A 5,606-nucleotide genomic window follows, 5' to 3' on the forward strand; every position below is an offset into this window, starting at 1 on the left:
AATGGCATCATGAGGGTCGTCTGGATGATGGCGTAATGAGGCACCTGCATGATTCAAAGGCGTGGAAGCATGTTGATAAGAAATATCATAAGAAGTTCTCAAAAGATGCTCGCAGTGTTCGACTTGGCCTTGCTTCGGATGGATTCAACCCCTTTGGGCTCATGAGTATATCACACACTACATGGCTGTCATTCTTATCCCTTATAACTTGCCACCTTGGATGTGTATGAAACAACAAAATTGGATCATGTCAATGATTATTCCAGGGCCAAAGTCGGCAGGAAATAACATAGATGTGTACTTGCAGCCTTTGGTGGATGAACTGAATGTTCTATGGGAGGATGGTGCTTACACATATGATGCTGCAACCAAAGAAAATTTCAAATTTGTATGCATGCTTGTTGTGGACCATCAATGACTACCCGACTTTCGCAATGCTTTGAGTGGTTGGAGCACAAAAGGAAAGCTAGCATGTCCTTATTGCCACAGACATACAGATTTCCTATGGCTCAAGTATGGTCGAAAGCATTGCTACATGGGACACCGACGTTTTCTCCGCAGAACCATAAATGGCGTCGAAACAAGTGTTTGTTCAACAACAAAACAGATGATAGGGAAGCTCGGTACCACTTACGGGTGAAGAAGTTGTACAACAGCTTGATAGCATTCAGCATGCACCATTTGGGCGATCAAATAAGAGAAAGCGACCAGGAAACTAATAGTGGCATAGCGGCGGAAGAAAAGTGTATTTTTCCAACTCCCATATTGGAAGCACTTGCTTTGGTTAGGCACAATTTGGACGTTATGCACATCGAGAAGAACATCTGCGACAGCGTTCTTGGGACTTTGCTTGAGATGGATGGGAAATCAAAGGATGGTGTGAAGGCTCGTCTTGATTTGGAGTACTTGAAAATTAGGAAGGACCAAAGCATCCAAAGCCTGGTAAGAACAAGTATGAAATAAAGAAAGGTTGCTATGCTTTAAAAAAGGAAGAGAAGATATTGCTCCTCAAATTTTTGCGAGCATTAAGATGCCCGATGGATATGCTTCACACATTAAACGATGTGTGGTCCTCGATCGGTGCAAGATTCTTGGACTCAAAACTCATGACTGTCATGTTATATTTCGAAACTTCTTCCTATTGCATTGCGCAAGCTTACGCCAAAGAATGTTCTTAACCCATTGCTTCAACTGAGTAAATTCTTTTCGATTTATGCTCCAAGGAGTTAAAGGATGAGGATTTGGTGAAGTTGAGCGAAACAATCCAGAAACTCTATGCCGGCTCGAGATGATCTTTCCACCTGCATTCTTTGATATTATGATGCATACGCCAATTCATCTCGTTGAAGAGGCACGATTGGGAGGGCCTGTCTTGTACAGATGGATGTATCCAATTGAGCGATACTTGCATACGTTGAAAGGGTATGTGCGTAACAAGGCTCACCCGGAGGGTTCTATTGCAGAGGGGTACATACTCGAAGAGTGCATGACTTTTTGCGGTCGATTCGTTGATGGCATGCCTACAAAGATAAGTCGGTCCGAACGCCATGAAGATGGACGTGCGAGATGAACCACCAACAGGGGATTACCATAATGAGTACAGTTGATTACTCCAAGAAAGGTTTTGCTCTTGAACAACTATCTTTAGGTGAGGTTAATGACATGAGGCATTTCATACTAACAAACTGCGGGGGACACCGCGCCATGGGCTAAGTAAGGATATAGCTATGTATTTATATTATATCATTCTTATGTGCATTAATAATGTCGTGTTGAACTAACAATCATTTCTCTTTGTAGGGAACATCTCGAGGAATGAAAAGGAACAATTCTCGTAATCTGATAAGCAACACAGGCAAGAGTTTGTTGGCTGGTTTGAGAGAAGGGTAAGTTACATTCACATTTTCACTTATGTTCGTAGTAATGACGACGTACAGCGATGCACATTTCAGCGACATGTACACTATTCCATGAAGCAGGTCCTTGAACTCCACAAGGATGGGAAGGTCCACAAGGATGGGAAGGTCAGCAATCTTATTTATGCACTAGCCAAAGGACCTGACCATCTAGCTCGTGTTTACAACCGTACAGTTCTGAATGGATACTTCTTTCGAAATTCCTACATAGAGCAGGACTTGAGTACCCAAAATAGTGGCGTCGTAGTCAAGGGCGATGAAGCCACAGGAAATATTGATTATCATGGGGTGATCAAGAAAATCATATTTCTTGACTATCCACCTGATAAGGAGGTTGTACTATTCCAGTGTGACTGGTTTGATGCGCCTCCTGCTAATAGAACTCAGAGCAGGGGTTATAAGAAGGATAAATATGGAATTATTGACCTTCGCACCATCGCACACCGATTCAAGGAAGACCCTTACATTCTAGGTCTCCGTGCTCAACAGGTTTTCTATGTGAGAGATGTGAAGAACCACGATTGGGCAAGTGTTATTAAAATGAATCCACGCAATTTGTTTGCTCCGTCTGTTTTAAATGGTGTCGGCCTTGATGAAGCTGCTGAAGCCGATGAAGGCGGTGACGCAGACGTACTGGATGTTGTCGATGCGGAAATTATAGTCCCAGAATTTACTGTACCTGAAGAGATCACTAGCTGGTGCAGAAATGATGATGAAGGATCCAGCGTTGATGCTTCTGTTATCAAAAATATAAAACCTGTTGAGTTTGAAGATGTTCACTTCGATTCTGATGATGATATCGATGATGATGAGGCTTACATAAATGATGGCCATGTTGCTCCTTTGGGACAAGAAGAATTGGATGATGACCACGGGTTCTTTGTGTAGTTTCAAATATCTTGGTAAGATTTTCCACATGTTAAGCCATGAATACAGATTCCTGAAGTTTTTTTCATTTTAAGAATAGTATCTCTCATATCCACATGTTAAGCTATGGATGCATGCCCGTATACTTAGCTATGGAGAAATTATAATGATCTATCTTACTTGTTCACTCGTCATTGCAGGTTAATAGTCAAGCTTTTGATTTATTACTCCAAGATCTTCTACATGCCTCTCTTTTATTTGTTAGAAGACTACTGCCAGTGTGATCTTTTGTTTCTTTAATGTGTGAGCTTCAACCGTTTTTTCTGGAATGTATGTGCTGCCAAAACTGATGTATGGTACTAATTTGCAGCCCAAACTGAACAAATTCTATTGATTCGGCAGTAATTAATTCCATTCATATATTGTGTGTGCTGCTCTTTTTTTTTTTTTTGATGAAGTTGGGCACCCTGACTTAACTGAACTGCAGTACGCAGTTATTTTCATTGGTCATCTGAACAGGGTGCTATGTTTCAGTAAACATCTATATATCCTAAACTCACATAAGCATGTGGTCCTATATCTATAATGATTGCAATCCAATTCCTGAGATTAATCTTTGGTCATTCATTTAGCTATTGGATGGCGTTTAGTTCCCAGATTTCTATATTGCCATCAGTATCATGGAGTTGACTGTACTTTTTGCTCAATACAGTACACTTATGCAACATGCCACCCCTTGGGTAATTGTTTTAATCATTCATTGCTTAACCATGCCCAGATTTCTGTATTGCCATCAGTATGATGGAGTGGACTATACTTTTTGCTGCTGAATACAGTACACTTATGCAACATGCCACCCTCTGGGTAATTGTTTTAATCATTCATTGCTCAATCTGATGCTTCGAGTGGCATGAACGGATCTACAATTGGTCATGTGTGTTCAACTGAACACCCAAGTTTTTCTGTAAGAAAATTCATGCATATAGTGTATAGGAAGCACATGTATACTAGTGGAAATCATAAGCACATATACGTACGATTTTGTCCAACATAAGCTCAAACTTTGAATTATCAAAGAGAAGGGTCTGGTTTCCACATCCGTGCCGCTCAACTAGCTGAGAGCAACCATGCCTCAGCCCAACCGAGGCAAGTAGCAAAGCGACCACCCACCGACATGAAGCCACTAGCTGAAATCGAAAAAATAACAGCGAATAAAGCCTCCAAATCCTTCCGCCAAAAAAACAAAGCCTCCCATATATGAGTACCTACCAAATAAAGGTGGGCAACAAATCCCATAAATCTCTCTATGCCTTAATCTCCCTAGATTAATATCCGCTCCCTAATCTAAGGTATCGGGCGCAAGTAGTATTCCTAAATGCAAGCTTAGTGTTTTGGAAAAAATTCTCCTGATTCTAAGCAATCATTTGGCTGCTCCAAACCAGGATGTTGCATCCGGCAAGGCTTTTGCATCGAGGGGTAAACTTGTATAGAAATCGCTATATACCTTATATTTTGACTTCTTTCAAAGAAAAATATACACCCTATATCAAGGAATGGAGGAAGTAACATTAATCCGGTTTGACATGTGGGCCTTCTAAAAACGTTGCAATAATATATCCAATATCGCAACAACACACTGTTGTGGCGATAAGTGTGAAATATTACCACACCTATGTTTTCTATTGCAATATCTATTTTCTATTGCCACAACTAAAGTTCTTCTGGCAATGGAATGAATTCGTGGCAATATATCTAGGCACTTGCCACACATAAAATTTTAGTTGCAATAGTTAATTCCTATTGCCACAAAGGGAGGACCTTCTGGCAATGGAATTAATTTGTGCCAATATATCTAGATAATTGCCACAAATAGGAATTTTGGTGCAATATCTATTTTCTGTTGCCACATAAAAAGACCTTCTAGCAACGGGACAAAATTATGGCGATATATCCAGAATATTGCATCGAATTGTCGTTTTGTTGCAATAACTGTGTTCTAGTGCCACAAAAGAATACCTTATGGCAATGGAACAAAATTGTGGCAATATATCTAGACTGTTGCCACGAACTTGCATTTCGTTGCACTAAATAGCCTCTATCGCAACAATTTGATGGGTTAACGCAACACTACAAAAATTGTGGTAATACACGCTCCAATTACCACAAAACAAAACTTTGTGGTAATACTGCGAATTATTGCAACAAAAACTCGGCGTGGCAATAAATTTTGTTGCAATAGATCGAATTTCCTGTAGTATGAAGATGAACAGAACTACCAAGGAGATGACCAGCAGGACGCCTACGACAACTAGGAGTTTTCTGACGTCAAGCGTTGGCCTGTGGACTAGAGAGTCCCTTTATCTTTACGCTTCCGCTATGAACTTGTGTTTGTTCGTTGATCAATAGATCAACTATTTGTGTAATATGGATCATGTGATTCAAGTTGTAAGACAATATGGTTTGTAATAAATGATGACTATGATATTCGACTATTATGCCTCGCAACAACACTATTCCTGGGATTGCGATGAATGACATAATAGACATCTGGACTTAAAAATCCGGGTGTTGACAAGTTAAGCATAAATTAAATGGGGATGAGGCCTTGCTCTTGTAGAGCTTTGCCTTATGGTAGCTTGCAAGAATATTGGCTTGCCTTGATTGGGGTAGTGATCAAAGTTCTCTTCTTCTTCTTCTTGGTAGAATACCTCCTCCTCTTGATAGTCTCCGGTACTAGCGTTTATAAACGAATACGAGGATACAATCACCAAACCATACTTAAGTAGACTTAATTAGCCTTAATGGCTCACACAAGATGATCTA

Source organism: Lolium perenne, chromosome 6, assembly GCF_019359855.2.
Source record: "Lolium perenne isolate Kyuss_39 chromosome 6, Kyuss_2.0, whole genome shotgun sequence".
Taxonomy (NCBI): Eukaryota; Viridiplantae; Streptophyta; class Magnoliopsida; order Poales; family Poaceae; genus Lolium; species Lolium perenne.